The following is a 15,637-nucleotide window of genomic DNA, read 5'->3' on the forward strand; positions in this document are numbered from 1 at the left end:
GGATTCTGATGCCGGGACTATTGTCTTATCGGGTTATGAGTCGTCCTCGGACAAGGATTGTCGTTTGGCCCCGTTGTCGCAAGTCTACCACTCTTGTCTCTTGTGCCTGCATGGTTTGCCGGGTCCCTCGGGGGACCTTGGGTCTGCTGAGCCGTCGGCCTCCGGGAGCTCTGTTCCTCAGGAGGCGCCTTCCCAATTGCACGCTCCTTTTGTTTTCGCAGGTGCCCCTGACTTTGATGTCTCCTTCGCGCAGGGTGGATTGTTTCCCCCAGAGATGGCGGGACATTTTCGTTTTAATATTTTATTGGCTCTGATTCGTCTGCAAGACCCCAAGGTTTTCTTGAAGGTATGTATCTGCCTGCCTATCCCGGGTGTTTAAACCGTGAATGGCACTATAGTGTTCCCCCCGGGGGTGATTGTGCCCCCTTGTTGTTCTTTTCGTTATAGGATTGTGCGGGTGCGTGTCCTACGACGTCTTTTTGATCTATTGGGGGATCCTTTACTTTATCGTCCGGGGACTTCTCAGTTCTTGCATGGTTCTTCGGTACTAGTTTGAGCTTTCCCAGCCTTTTGTTTCCAGTCTCTGTTTGGCAGATTCTGCGGAGACATAGTTCCTTTTGGGCGGATGCCTTCGGGTGCCCTTGTTTATTTTATCAGAATTGGATTTATTTACTTTATATTCTTTTCCCACGGGAATTCTGGGATTGCTTGGTTTTAGTTCTTCCAAGGAAGTCGTTCCCGGGTTTTCATCCGGAGTTGGTGTGTGCACTGTTAATTGTTAGTGAGGCATGTTGCGCCTGGCTGGTCCGGCGGTTCCTACTGGTTCACTTGTTTTTGTTGTTTGTTTTTATAAACTACACTTTTCCTCGCGATCTTCGGGTCTGGATGTAAGGAGCACTTTGGCTTGCTGTGTCATTCTGCTCCAGTGACATGGGCCAGTGGGGTCCCACTGCGTCCCTTCATATCCCCAGCCTGAGGGGTGCGGTCCTTGCTGCTGTGTGCGGTTCTGGCCCTTTTGGGCTGCCCTTGGTGCTTCTCCTAGAGGCTAGGTGCTGTCGGGTGGCTAGTATAGGTCTGGTCCTGCTGAGGTGGCTAGTTGCTACTACCTCCGCTTCTGGGAGCTTTTGATGCTCTGATGGGATCTTGGAGGTTGCAGCTCACCCTGGGTTCTCCGGAGTTGCCACTAGTGTTTTGGTCATTTCTGCCATCCCTTAGGGGTCAGGAACCGAGGTGTGCTCAGTCCTTGGTATCTCGTGCCTTGTGACTGCTGGTCCGGGCCTTTTTCTTTTTGGACTCAGGATGCGTGTTTTATCGCAGTATATATCCTGGGTTCTTCTGTGCTTGCTGTTCGAGGTCTTTCTTTTTCCCGACGAGTTAGTCTGCCAGCTTGTTGGGCAGGTTTGGGGCATATGGCCCCGGGTCCTGACTACTGGAATCTGACCCCTTCTCTCGGATCTCCTCGTAGGTCTGGGAGGGGAGTCTATTGTTCAGTCCATCCAAGTGTTGGCTTATCTCCTTAAGTCCCTGTTATCCCCTTGGGTGTTAGGGGTTGGGTCAGGCTGGTTTCCATTATTCTCCTTGGGGAGGCTTCTGGGCCTTCTTTTCTTAGCGTTTTTTTGCCCTATTGTCCTCATTAGGTCTAGGATTTGACTCTAGACTGTTTGCCCTTTTTCCTTCTTTTTTGTCCCGCATTTGCGGACCTTTACTTGGCACATGATGGTTGCACGTTAGTTTGCTTTGCTGCCGGTGTTGTGGGGGCTTGAGAGCCTGTCTCTCATAGAGCTTATTTTTTTGTGTTGGACTCTGGATGGTCTGTCTTGACTTTCTCCTATGGCCTGTGGTAGACTCCCCTGACGGGAGGTGTTTTTTGGGTCTGCCACCACTCTGCCCTTTGGGACGTTCGGTGCCTGTACACTCATCGGTAGATGGTTTAGGTGTCTTGGGGATACGTCCTCTCGGTCCTTTCATAGGGGGGATTTTGGTTCCCCTAAAAAGAAGGGTCGTTGGTCCATTCTGTCAGCTTGGATGCTCGACCTAGATCTAGCCATCTTATGGTCCTTAAGATCAAGGTTCGTTTCCATCTGGTTTACATACATTTATGTTGCCTTGTGGGCTTGCTCTTTGGGATTACGTGTTCTCCGGTTTGTGGGACTTATCCCTGGGTTCTCTTCGCTTTTTCTTCGATGCGTGCCTGGTGGTTTTTTCTCCCTCCCTTTGGGTGGTACCCAAGGGTTATGTGGCTTAATGGTTAGCTCCACTGCTCCTGAATCAGAAGGTTGTGGGTTTGCATAATTTATGTTTTTTGCTGATCCCCCCCCCCCCCTCACTACAGGCTGGGGATTGTTAGTGGCCAAGTGGATGTCCCTCTCAGGTTATCAAGGGGTGGTACCACTGTAGCGGGTAAGGGACCTGGATGGGGGAAGTGAATCAAACCCCTAAATCTTAGCTCCCTTACCAGCTACAGACAATCAAGACCTCTCACCTGCTCTTTCAGATGATAGGGGTCTTGAAAAGTAGCAAGCCCAAATGAAAAGTAACAACGTAAGGTTTTACAGTTAATTGTATAGTAAAACATCAAAATGTTTATAGAGCCACAAAAAAAGTTTATTTTATAGTGGACAAGTCTAATTTAAAAATAAAATATACATATTGTCTGTATAGCCAGATGATTACAGTGGTGACAGCAATTACCAGACAATAAAAGTGCTTTTATGTTTACTATGGCACAACCCCAAAAGCCCATATGGAGCCCTTATATTCTGCCTATTCCTACCTTAATTAAAGCACCAGTAAATACAGTAGATTTGCATAATCCACAAATGCATGATAAAAAGACAATGCAATAGCAATTAGTCTGAACTTCTAATGAGTAGTAGATTTTTATTATGACTAATTTAAAAGTTATTTCTATTTCCACTTCTCCTATATCATGTGACAGCCATTAGCCAATCATAAATGTATATACGTATATTCTGTAAATTTGTGCACATGCTCAGTAGGAACTGGTGACTCAAAAATTGTAAATATAAAAGACTGCACATTTTGTTAATGGATGTAAATTTGAAAGTTGTTTAAAATTGTGCGCTCTATCTGAATCATGAAAGTTTAATTTGACTTGTGTCCCTTTATAATATCCTTTCTTACATTCCTTGCTCTTTGTAGAGCACTGAATGTGAAAAAAGAAAACGCTGCAAATGCAAGGCAATTGACACATTTATAGTTTACCCTGCTATGTTACAATGATATATGGGGGTACATAGCCATCAGCACCCGTTGGGACCACCACTATTCATGATAGTACAGATTCATAACCAGATTGCTACAAATTTGAGAAGCTCATTCCACTATCCTCTTGTATCTATGTAAGTATGCACTGATTTCACCAACATTAAAGAGACATGTTTCTTTCGGGATTCACATAAAGCATGCAGTTTTAAGTACATTTTCCAATTTACTTCTATTATCAATTTTTTTCCATTCTCTTTGAATCCTTTGTTGAAAAGCTGTGAGTTCAGAAGTGTGCACGTCTGCAGCACTACATGGCTGTCGTTTTGTAAACACTTTTTCCTGCCATGTAGTGCTCTAGACATGTGCACGCTACCTATCTAGGTATCTCTTCAACAAAGAATACTACAAGAATGAAAAAGCACATTGGAAACTTTTTTTATATAATTGTATGCTCTGTCTGAATCACACAAACATTTTGGGTTTCATGTCCCCTTTAATGTTGGAAATCAGATCCATAAGGTATTCTGGCCTCAAATGTTAAAGGGACATAAAATATGGAATACAGTTTCAGTATAATTAAAAAGCCTGTCTCTGTTAATATGCATAATTTTAAAAGGAACACAAACAGCTATGTTACAAAGAAATTATTCACTACTAGTCAGAGAATGAACTGCTTTTCTTAGATAAGTTGATTGTTTTGTTTTAATATGTTTATTAACCTGCAGCCCTAAAAATCATAATTTATGTAAGAACTTACCTGATAAATTCATTTCTTTCATATTGGCAAGACTCCATGAGCTAGTGACATATGGGATATACAATCGTACCAGGAGGGGCAACGTTTAACAAACCTCAAAATGCCTATAAATACACCCCTCGCCACACCCACAATTCAGTTTAACGAATAGCCAAGTTGTGGGGTGATAAAGAAAAGAGTAAAAATCATCAACAAAGGAATTTGGAAATAATTGTGCTTTATACAAAAAATCATAACCACCATAAAAAGGGTGGGTCTCATGGATTCTTACCAGTATATGAAAGAAATTAATTTATCAGGTAAGTTCTTACAAAAATTATGTTTTCTTTCATGTAATTGGCAAGAGTGCATGAGCTAGTGACGTATGGGATAGTAATACCCAAGATGTGGAACTCCACAGAAGAGTCACTAGAGAGGGAGGGATAAAATAATAACAGCCATTTTCCGCTGAAAAAAATAAATCCACAACCCAAAATATAAGTTTATTCTCATAATGAAAAGAAAAAGCTCAAACATAAGCAGAGGAATCAAACTGAAACAGCTGCCTGAAAAACTTTTTTACCAAAAACTGCTTCCAAAGAAGCAAATAAATAAAAACAGAATTTAGTAAATGTATGCAAAGAAGACCAAGTTGCTGCTTTGCAAATCTGATCAACTGAAGCTTCATTCTTAAAAGCCCACGAAGTGGAGACTGATCTAATAGAATGAGCTGTAATTCTCTGAGGCGGGGCCTGACCCGACTCCAAATAAGCCTGATAAATCAAAAGCTTTAACCAAGATGCCAAGGAAATGACAGAAGCCTTCTGACCTTTCCTAGAACCAGAAAAGATAACAAATAGACTAGAAGTCTTCCTGAAATATTTAGTAGCTTCAACATAATATTTCAAAGCTCTTACCACATCCAAATAATGTAAGGATCTATCCAAAGAATTCTTAGGATTAGGACACAAAGAATGGACAACAATTTCTCTATTAATGTTGTAAGAATTCACAACCTTTGGTAGAAATTTAAATGCAGTCCGCAAAACTGCCTTATCCTGATGGAAAATCAGAAAAGGAGATTCACAAGAAAGAGCAGATAATTCAGAAAGTCTTCTAGCAGAAGAGATGGCCAAAAGGAACAACACTTTCCAAGAAAGTAGTTTAATGTCCAAAGAATGCATAGGCTCCAACGGAGGAGCCTGTAAAGCCTTCAAAACCAAAATAAGACTCCAAGGAGTTAGGCTTGATACGTACCAAAGCCTGTACAAAACAGTGAATATCAGGAAGCTTAGCAATCTTTCTGTGAAATAAAACAGAAAGAGCAGAGATGTGTCCCTTCAAGGAACTTGCAGACAAACCCTTATCTAAACCAACCTGAAGAAACTGTAAAATTCTAGGAATTCTAAAAGAATGCCAGGAGAATTTATGAGAAGAACTCCATGAAATATGTCTTCCAAACTCGATAATAAATCTTCTTATAAACAGATTTACGAGCCTGGAACATAGTATTAATCACTGAGTCAGAGAAACCTCTATGACTAAGCACTAGCCGTTCAATTTCCATACCTTCAAATTTAATGATTTGAGATCCTGATGGAAAAACGGACCATGAGACAGAAGGTCTGGCCTTAATGGAAGTGGCCAAGGTTGGCAACTGGAGATCCGAAAAAGATCCGCCTACCCAAACCTGTGAGGCCATGCTGGAGCTACCAGCAACACAAACGATTGTTCCATGATGATCTTGGAAATTACTCTTGGAAGAAGAACCAGAGGCGGGAAGATATCAGCAGGTTGGTAACACCAAGGAACTGCTAACTCATCCACCGCTTCCGCCTGCGGATCCCTGGACCTGGACAGGTACCTGGGTAGTTTCTTGTTTAGATGGGAAACCATTAGATCTTTTTCTGGAAGACCCCACATCTGAACAAACTGAGAAAACACATCTGGATGGAGTGACCATGAACAACAGGCATTGTACTATTACTGATGGACACATTCTCTGCATGTAAAAGCTTATCATGACAACTATTACATAGCACAGCTGGAGATATAATCTTCACAAATTTACAACAAAAGCACTTAGCTTTGGTAGAACTGTTATCAGGCAGCAGGGTTAACTTCCAACAGTGGTTTCTGAGACAGGATCAGATTGAGACATCTTGCAAATGTAAGAGAAAAAACAACATATAAAGCAAAATTATCAATTTCCTTATATGGCAGTTTCAGGAATGGGAAAAGAATGCAAACAGCATAGCCCTCTGATATAGAAAAAGGCAAGAGGCATATAGGAATGGAGTTTTAAATAATGAAATTATTTGGCGCCAAGTATGTCGCACAACGCAAACTGAAAATTATTTGGTGCTAACAACATCCGGAAATGACACAGTCGCGTCATTGAAGACGCAACTTTGTCCTAGGAACTTATGGAAATTACGATTTTGCGTCATCGGACGTACCTTCGTGCCAAAAATGACACAATAAACTTTATCATTTTGCACCCTCGCGAGCCTAATTTTGCCTGTGAAATTTAATGAGAAAGCAATCAATTGAAAAAAAGACTAAACCCCAGGTAAGAAAAATATTTTTCTAAATATGATTTTCTCCCAAATATGAAACTGATAGTCTGCAAAAGGAAATATACATAAACCTGACTCATGGCAAATATAAGAAAAATACATATATTTAGAACTTTTATATTAATGCATAAAGTGCCAAACCATAGCTGAGAGTGTCTTAAGTAATTTAAACATACTTACCAAAAGACACCCATCCACGTATAGCAGATAGCCAAACCAGTACTGAAACAGTTATCAGTAGAGGTAATGGAATATGAGAGTATATCATCGATCTGAATAAGGGTTGTAGGAGATGAATCTCTACGACCGATAACAGAGAACCTATGAAATAGATCTCCTGCGAGGAAAACCATTTCATTCAATAGGTGATACTCCCTTCACAACCCTCTGACAATCGCTGTACTCTGAGAGGAATCGGGCTTCAAAATGCTGAGAAGCGAATATCAACGTAGAAATCTTAGCACAAACTTACTTCACCACCTCCATAGGTGGCAAAGTTTGTAAAACTGAATTGTGGGTGTGGTGAGGGGTGTATTTATAGGCATTTTGAGGTTTGGGAAACTTTGCCCCTCCTGGTAGGATTGTATATCCCATACGTCACTAGCTCATGGAAAATATTTTAGTACACAGGTACAGAAAATTAAGTTTGCTTCCCAACTTTAGCTTTAGTTGTATTACTTTAGCACAGGAGCTATATGCAATGTGCCCACTGACACGTGGAAAGGTAGCTCATAAGATCAGAAATGACTGAATAGTACTCCATCTGGGGCTAGGGGAATAGTAGCCAAGGAATTGGGGTGCATTGTGACCAGCACTGCAGAAGTTAAGGGAACATAAAACAGTATGAACTAACATAAGTTTCTAAATATATAATGCAGCCAAAACTTACCTGCAAAATGGTTTCTATTTTAACCCCCATTAACCCCTTTAATTCAGGCATAGTTTTGCTTGCATCAAACTCCCCCTTGGGCATTTCCATATATAAAAGGTGCTATCCAGGCCATAGCTTCTGAAGAATGCACAAATGCATAGTAGGGGGCAGAGTGAAAGGAAACACCTGACTGAAACAGTGCATAGTATATAATATGCATTGCTTCCATAAGCACAACAGAAAGTTTCGAAAAGCAGGTGAGATCCTCCCCAAGGAAACGAGCAAGCCTTGTTTGTCAATTGATCAGGTAAAGTTTACATATGGCAAAGGAAAAATACAGGTAGATCAAGAAGCAGGGGTTCTAGACATAACAGAGGTCATGGTAGTAACACTAGCAATGATATAGATTCAGGAGAGGATTGTCACTCAGAACCAGAAAATAGTAGTAACAGTGCACCTAGACCCATTTTAAAGAATACCCTCCCCAAAATAACAGTGGTGTTTTCTCATTTGCCCACTGAAGGACAACATGATACCAAACTGAAAGCAAAAAACAAATATTAAACACTGACAGTACATACTGATATAGTTTATTCAGTTTCTGAACAATCAGCGATTAATCAGGTTTTTCAGAATCCTCCAATGAATCCTGTAAGAGGACGAGGAGGGGGGGTGTCAAGAGGAAACAACATACCACATAATCAAACAAGATATCAGTTGAGGAGAGGTCGAGGTCAAAACAAATATGTGGCGTAAATGGTAGTGAAATTTTATGCACTGATAATGTGATAAACCTCAGTAAATATGTACTCAGTGACACTGAAAAGAAAGTATTGGGTCTTTGTTTGGGATTTGTACCAACTTCAAAATGTAATCTATTTCAATCTCTGGTGGATGTTAACAAATTCATTAGACAACTCACCCTTAAAAAACACTTTTTTTCCACTCAGGCACAAAATTTCAGTAGACCAGTGAATATTGATTCCAATCCTCCTGAAGACAATTTTATGGAGACAAGTTTAACCTTTGCTGAGCTTACTGACATACAGAACTTGACTGACTTAGACTATGAGAGCAACATTTCAGACAGAGTGACGGACTCACATGTAGAATATAAACCAAAATCAATTTTTTACCCAATTCATTCCAGAGGGGAAATTTTGGTTAATTTCCAAAAAGGAATTGAATCAGACTTAGTGAAGCTGTCACTCCAGCCGAGACAAGTTGCCAGTAATTTAACTAATGATGAGAAATTGGCCTTAGACTCTCTCAAAAATAACTCTGATTTCGTAATTAAAACTGCTGATAAGGGCGATAGTGTGGTAGTGTGGCAAAAACTTCCTACATCAATGAAATAATGAGACAACTCAGTAATAAGGATGATTATATTTTGTTAAACCACAACCCCACTAGTGCCTTTAAAGCACAACTAAAGTTGCTTTTGGACAGAGGTCTAGCAGCCGGTCATTTAGACCAAGACACATTCAATTTTCTGTATGTTCAACAACCCATTACACCTATTTTTCACGTTCTTCCTAAGGTGCATAAATCTTTGGAGGACGTTAAGGGTCGCCCCATAGTCTGCGGCATAGGTTCACTCTGTGAAAAATTGTCTGAATGGATGGATAGCATACTCCAACCGTTAGTTTTAAAACTTCCAAGCCATTTAAGAGACACAAAACAGGTATTACGTTGAATCATTTCGGTGCAATCAGAATGACTGCTGGTTGACAGTGGACGTAGTCTCACTGTATTCTTCAATCCCACACCAAGTGGGCTTAAGAGCGATTGAATACTAACTAATTCGACAGATTATACTCCTACCTTTGTAAGTTATCTGATTGAAGTAACGAATTTCCTTCTGACCCATAACTATTTTACTTTCCAAGATAATTATTACCTCCAAATCCGTGGGACCGCCATCGGGGCAAAGTTTGCCCCTTCTTATGCAAACTTGACCATGGGTTGGTGGGAGTCCCTTTTTGTTTATGGTGACAGAAATCCTTTTATCTCAGATATTCGCACTTATTGTCGCTATAGTGATGACCTTCTTTTGGTCTGGTCTGGTGACAGTCGATGAATTGGAGATTTCATGATTTATCTTAATGATAATCCTTGTGGTCTGAAGTTTACCCACGAGTATAATGTTGAGAAAATTAATTTTCTTGACATCACTCTAATATCTAATTATACTAACAACAAAGTTTGAGACCACAATATATAGAAAACCCATATTAGGCAACACCATCCTTCATGGAAAGAGTCATTACCCCAAACAGGTCCCCTATTCTATCATCAAAGGGCAATTAATCAGAGCCATACGCAACTGTAGTAATCAAATGGATTTTGAAATTGAAAGTAAAGACCTCACTAGAAGATTCTTAGATAGGGGTTACAAAAACCACACGATCCAAAAAGCAAAGACAGAGGTTGATGGTATCAGTCGTGATTCTCTTCTGAAAGATCATGTGAGAAATAATCAATCTAAGTATTCTCCAGATAGAGTAAGTTTTGTTACTCAATACTCGTCTGAATACCATCAAATCTGTAATGTAGTTAGAAGATATTTTCAAATGCTCTTGGCCGATGACAAATTACAAGATGTGGTCAAAAAAGGTTGAAACTTCTCTTATCGTAAGGGGGTTACTTTAGGAAACTTACTTTCACCGAGTGAACGTAAGAGTGATAGGCCTACCAGCTCTTGGCTCCAGGTTAAAGGGATGCATAAGTGTGGCTACAGCCACTGCATCCCTTGTGGCTTTGGAAGTATGTCTAAAACTTTTGAGTCTAATGTCAACGGTAAAAGGTATGAACTTGACACCTGTGTCAATTGCAGATCAAAAAATGTAGTGTACATTATTTGGTGTACCTGCAATAATAAACAGTACATAGGTTGCACAACATGGGAGGTCAGAGAAAGAATCAGACAACACCTTTCTGACATCAAAAAACAAGATGGTTGTTCTGAGTTGGCTAACCATTTTATATTGGAACACAACAGTGTCAATAAAACACTAAGATGGATGGTCATTGAATTAGTGAAACTTCCTAGGCGAGGGGGTGATATCAGTTAATTACTTTTTAAACGTGAAGCCTTCTGGATTTTCACTTTGGATACACGCATACCAAAAAGTTTCAATTCATCATTTGATTTGATTAATTTTTGGGAATAATAGTCCAACTTATTATGTACTGTATACCAAATCTTCCAATACTAAACCAATAAGAACATGTTTAGTTAAAGCACAGCCACAGAATTTCCAGCATTTATATTCCCTGTATGTGCATTAATCAAATATTTTTCTACTTAATTCCATATCAATTTAAATTAGAGTAATAATTTCTTGTACTTAATCTGTGTAGCTTTCAGCTAATATTTTGAAAAAACATAGTTTTTTGCCGGTGTAATATATGTTGATTTTGTCTTAAGCCTAAGTGTTACTATCTTAAATCCAGCTGTGGCCCCCCTCTCCTCTCCCCCCCCTCTTCAATCCCTACATTCCACCTTAATTCAGGTAATAGGTATGGTTAGTCACATGTTAAGAATTAACCTATGAGTGAGAGGCAAGCCCTATTTATTTTAATGGTGTCTTAAAGTGAATTACGCTTATGAGTAAGGCTTAACAGCCGAAACATGTAAGGCGTATTTCTTTGGCTTTGCATACCGCTTGTTAATTTTAAAGTGACTTCAATAAAATGACTTTTTAACTTTCATGAAGATGTGCCAGCTTTTGCTTTTTCTTTGAGTCTACCGCTTTCCCTGTCAAGCAAGGCACCTTCGTGTTTTTTCATTGTGGATCAGCTGTTTGATGTAACGTTTCTCAAGAGCAACGCTATTGGGCAACAACCGGAGGAGTGTGTATCACGTGTAACCCGGATGCAACACGGAGCCCGGGCTAAGGGATTGCAGGAGCGCATACTGGAAGTTACCGTCAGCCATTGAAGTGCTCAGTCCTGTCGTGCATTGAAGTCCAATTACTAAGGGTGGCGAGTTATCGTCCTGTGTTTTTGTGACTTTCTTTGCAGTATGCAGGTTGCGCTTACAATCCTTGGCATATTATATGGGAACTTTTGATACCTTTGAATGTTAATGTATGCGCTCCAATTCCCCACCATTGTTATCACACACTCTATTTCTAGCATTCCATTTTTTTTTTTTATTATTATTTTTCTGTCTGTGTGGGTAATTAGGGGTGGGATTATTTTCACCTGTGTGGGCCTTGCAAGCCTATAAATTTAGCACATTTACTCTGTGAGCTTGCTCTTTCAGGCTTGCTGTATTGATTATCTGTTAAAGTAACATTGTCTGTTTAAGTATAATAGCTAACCAAGCTATTTTATAAATTATTTGCTTTGCAAGGGTTGCATTTTTAATTTTAAAAAAGGAAATAACTAAATAACTTTATTTCTAGCATTCCATTTTTTTTTTTTTTTTTTTTCTGTCTGTGTGGGTAATTAGGGGTGGGATTATTTTCACCTGTGTGGGCCTTGCAAGCCTATAAATTTAGCACATTTACTCTGTGAGCTTGCTCTTTCAGGCTTGCTGTATTGATTATCTGTTAAAGTAACATTGTCTGTTTAAGTATAATAGCTAACCAAGCTATTTTATAAATTATTTGCTTTGCAAGGGTTGCATTTTTAATTTTAAAAAAGGAAATAACTAAATTACTTTATTTCTAGCATTCCATTTTTTATTTTTTTTCTGTCTGTGTGGGTAATTAGGGGTGGGATTATTTTCACCTGTGTGGGCCTTGCAAGCCTATAAATTTAGCACATTTACTCTGTGAGCTTGCTCTTTCAGGCTTGCTGTATTGATTCTCTGTTAAAGTAACATTGTCTGTTTAAGTATAATAGCTAACCAAGCTATTTTATAAATTATTTGCTTTGCAAGGGTTGCATTTTTAATTTTAAAAAAGGAAATAACTAAATAACTTTATTTCTAGCATTCCATTTTTTTTATTTATTTTTTTTTCTGTCTGTGTGGGTAATTAGGGGTGGGATTATTTTCACCTGTGTGGGCCTTGCAAGCCTATAAATTTAGCACATTTACTCTGTGAGCTTGCTCTTTCAGGCTTGCTGTATTGATTCTCTGTTAAAGTAACATTGTCTGTTTAAGTATAATAGCTAACCAAGCTATTTTATAAATTATTTGCTTTGCAAGGGTTGCATTTTTAATTTTAAAAAAGGAAATAACTAAATAACTTTATTTCTAGCATTCCATTTTTTTTTATTTTTTTTTTTCTGTCTGTGTGGGTAATTAGGGGTGGGATTATTTTCACCTGTGTGGGCCTTGCAAGCCTATAAATTTAGCACATTTACTCTGTGAGCTTGCTCTTTCAGGCTTGCTGTATTGATTCTCTGTTAAAGTAACATTGTCTGTTTAAGTATAATAGCTAACCAAGGTAGTTAGGCAAACAAGGTTTTGGGGTAACCAAGGGGAAATATATTTATTTAATACTTTTAAGTTAAACCTTTTATTAAGAATGTGTGAGAATCTCATTCAGTGTACAGCTTGCCACATGTTTGCATCACTGGAGCAGCCGCTTCTGGGATTATATGTTTGTGGCAAGTGCGAGCATATTGTCTCTTTAGAAACTCGTATTGGGGATCTGGAGGAACGAATTGCAACACTACATGAAATTCAGACACTTGAAAGGGAAATGGATAGGACTGAGCTGGTTGTTAATGGTTCCAGCAGTGGGAATGGGGAGGATTCAGATGAGGAGACTCCAGGATGTAGCTGGGTCACAGTAAGAGGGCGAAGTAAACGTAAGCGGAAGAGACAGGCCAGTTCTGAGCTGGTACACCCCAATAGATTTGAAAGATTAAGTGAAGATGTTGGGGATATCAGTTCAGGGGTGGCAGTGTCAGAGAGGGCCATGTTGCCTAGTATAGTGAACAGTCCTTTAGCTGTGGAAGAGGAGCATACTATGGTGGGCAGTCCTTCAGTCATGGAAGAGGGGCATACAAGTCAGGGCCAGAGGCAGATGTTGGTGGTAGGAGACTCTATTATAAGGAAGGTTGATAGGGTAATTTGTCATCCAGACCCTTTACATAGAACAGTTTGCTGTCTTCCAGGGGCTTGTGTTAGGCATATTGTGGAGCGTATTGATAGATTGTTAGAGGGATGTGGGTCTGATCCTGCAGTCATGGTGCATATTGGTACTAATGAAGGAATCAGTGGGAGATGGAGAGTCCTAAAAAATGACTTCAGGGAGTTAGGTAGCAAGCTTAAAGCAAGGACCTCCAAAGTAATATTTTCTGAGATATTACCAGTGCCGTGTGTTAACTCAGTAAGGCAGAAGGAGCTAAGGTCTGTTAATTCATGGCTAAAAACATGGTGTAAAAATGAGGGGTTTGACTTTTTAGAACACTGGGCTGATTTTTCACTAGGGTACAATTTGTACAGTAAGGATGGATTGCACCTGAATGACATGGGTGCAGGTGTGTTGGGGGAAAGGATGGTAGCACGTTTAGAGAACCTTTTAAACTAGGCAAAGGGGGGAGGGTCAATTAGAACAAAATAGAACAGAGAGATCAGTCTCTGAATATGTCACTCCCTTAATATCTCAAGGAAGGGATGACTTAAGGAATGTCACATTAGAAAGTATAGAGGAAAGTACACCAAGTAGCAGCAGAAAGCACATGAAAATTAAATGTATGACAACAAATGCAAGAAGCATGACAGGTAAAATGGGGGAGCTGACGCTCTTAGTTGCAGAAGAGGACTATGATGTTATCAGTATAACTGAAACTTGGTGGGATGATTCACATGACTGGGCAGTTAACTTAGAGGGGTATACATTATTTAGGAGGGACAGGAATAATAAAAGGGGTGGAGGAATTTTCATGTATATTAAACCTGACCTTAAACCTACAATAAGGGAAGATATTTATGATACAAGTGACAATGTAGAGACCCTGTGGGTTGAAATAAAGAGTGGGGGGGAAAATCCTAAAAAAATATTACTAGGAACATGCTACAAGCCTCCCAACATTAGTGACCCGGAGGAAACTCAACTACTTATCCAAATAGGTAAGGCTGCTAATAACAGTGCTGTAATTATGGGAGATTTTAACTACCTGATATAAACTGGGCCAATGAAACTAGTAATTCAGCTAAGGGGGATAGATTTTTAAATGTTCTCAGGGATAACTTCTTGTCACAATTAATAGAGGAGCCAACTAGGAGTAAAGCTATATTGGATTTAGTGCTATCAAACAATACAGATATAATATCAAACATAGAAGTTAAAGAACATTTGGGTAACAGTGATCATAACATGGTCACATTTGAAATCTCTTTTCATATGCAGTGTTTTAAAGGCTTAACTAAGACTTTTAATTTCAAGAAAGCAAAATTCAACGATTTAAGGAAATCATTAAATAATATAAATTGGGACAATGTATTTTCTAATAAAAATACAGAGGATAAATGGATAATATTTAAAAATTTGTTAAATAAATATACATATCAATACATACCATATGGTTATAAAAATAAAAAAACTAAGCCGTTATGGCTAAATAAAAATGTGTTAAGAGAAACTAGGAAAAAACATAGGGCATTTAAATTATTAAAAGAAAATAGTACAGACTCAGCATACAATATTTATAAGGAATGTAACAAAGCATGCAAAAAAGCAATCAAATTAGCCAAAATTGAAAATGAAAAATTAATTGCCAAGGATTCTAAGTCTAACCCTAAAAGGTTCTTTAAGTACATAAATAGCAAAAAATCTAAGAAGGATAATATAGGTACATTAAAATGTGTGGAGGGTAGCATGATAAATAATGACAGGGAGAAGGCTGAGGTACTAAACCAGTTTTTTTCTTCAGTATACACAAGAGAGGAACCATTGAATGATACTTTGGAACAGAATAGAACATGCCAGTCCATACCACTAACTGGGTTTTGTTTAGAGAATATCAGGAAAAAACTAAAAAATATTAAGGTAAATAAAACTCCAGGCCCAGATGGAATACACCCAAGGGTGTTAAGTGAATTTAGCACTGTTATAGACAAACCTTTACTCTTAATTTTTCAAGACTCATTATCCTCAGGCATGGTACCCCAGGATTGGCGTAAAGCTGATGTGGTGCCACTCTTCAAAAAGGGAAGCAGGGATGATCCAGGAAGCTATAGACCAGTTAGTCTGACATCAATAGTGGGGAAGATATTTGAAGGGATTATAAGGGATTATATTGATGAGCATATTCGTG

This window comes from Bombina bombina, chromosome 6 (assembly GCF_027579735.1).
Source record: "Bombina bombina isolate aBomBom1 chromosome 6, aBomBom1.pri, whole genome shotgun sequence".
Classification (NCBI taxonomy): Eukaryota; Metazoa; Chordata; class Amphibia; order Anura; family Bombinatoridae; genus Bombina; species Bombina bombina.